Genomic DNA, 1,563 nt, shown 5'->3' with positions numbered 1-1,563 from the left:
AGAGGATCGATAGGTACCTTTCGTTGGAGGGGACTTGGGTGCTTCCAGATTTCCACCCTTAACTTGCAACTGCGAGTCCACCTCTCGAAGGAGTCTCTGAGTGGTTGCAGGAACACTGAGTTCAGAGCTCGAAGGTAGCTCCATGTCAGGTGCTTCCCGGTTTCCACCTGAGGGATGGATCACTTCTTGCTCAGCACCTCTCGAACCTGGAGCCTCAGCTTCAGCAACTGTTGAGATTGGATCAGCCGGGGAGGGTTCTTCGGTATTGGACGCTTCCCGGTTTCCATCCAATAGAAGTTCCCCCTCAGCGTCACTTCTCGAACCAGTGCTGGGAACTTGGTCATCTGCTGGTGAGGTTGGAGACGAGGTGTCGACAGGTGCTTTCCGGTTTCCACCTTCGATGGTCGCATCGTCCTCCTCAGCACTTCTCGAACCAGCAGGACTTGGAACATTCTGCTCATGTTGCTCATTGTGCTCTTTCTCAGGTGATGGCATTTCCATATCGATGGGAAAGCCTGGAAGTTGGAGCAACGGAACTTCACCCTCTCGAACTGTCTGAGCTTCATCGTTGTCAATCGAGGGTGTGGACGCAGGTGGTGGCAAAAGTAGAACGGTGTTGGGTGCCACTTGAAGTGCTTCAGAGGTCTCGGATTCACCTCTCGAAGCTTCTACCTGTTCGTCCAGAGCAGAGTTACTGACTTGGGACAGTGGGATTGCGGCTGTTGCAATATCATCGTGAGCAACCCCAGAAGTCTCTCCTGGACCTCTCGTGAATTCAATGTTTTGTCCCAAGGAGATGGCAGTGGCGAGCCTGATATCTTCTCGAAATTGGGCATCAAGTTCTGGATCCTCCTCAGGCTCAACCTCGGTTTCTTCAGCTATGCCTTTACCCTTATCAGTTCTTCCACTGTTCAGCTTAAACACTCTTGTTTCGTGGGCCAGGTCTAGGAGTTGATGAGCTGGGATCGCTGAGATACCCAACCACTGGAGTGCAAACTGTTCTTCTGCCTCCATCTCAGCTGCTTGGGCCATCAGTTGAGTGAAAGGACTGGTTCTCCAGTTGATCCACCTGATCACCCTAGAGAAGTCATCAAGAATAGGTGCTTCCACTTCCAACTGAGTAGTGACCTCTTCTTCTCCATCATTCTGTCCGTCAGACAGAACCTCTGTAGTAGTGATCTCTCGACCATTATCCGAGAGATCATCTTCCAATCTGACATCTGCTATTACTTGAGCAACTGATCTATCAATCTGAGCAGATTCAGTGGGTGTCAACTCAACATTTAGAGCATGTTGCACTGGGTCCCTGACCACAATGCCCTGATCATCAGCAGCTACCATGTAGTCCTGAGCTTCAGCTGCTGGATCATCTATCTCTCGAACCACCTGTCGTGGCTCTTCTGTATCCCCCTGTACTGGATCACTGATCCCAGTACCTTCAACCTCTTGAACCTCCTCTCGAGGTTCTAATACAGATTCACCAGTACCCTCAGCAGTAATATCATCATGAAGATTAACACACAAATCTCTTGACAGGGACCTGGTAGGGGGCACTCTCTCAAC

This window comes from Ipomoea triloba, chromosome 10 (genome assembly GCF_003576645.1).
Source record: "Ipomoea triloba cultivar NCNSP0323 chromosome 10, ASM357664v1".
Classification (NCBI taxonomy): Eukaryota; Viridiplantae; Streptophyta; class Magnoliopsida; order Solanales; family Convolvulaceae; genus Ipomoea; species Ipomoea triloba.
Note: the sequence above shows the minus strand (reverse complement) of the source record.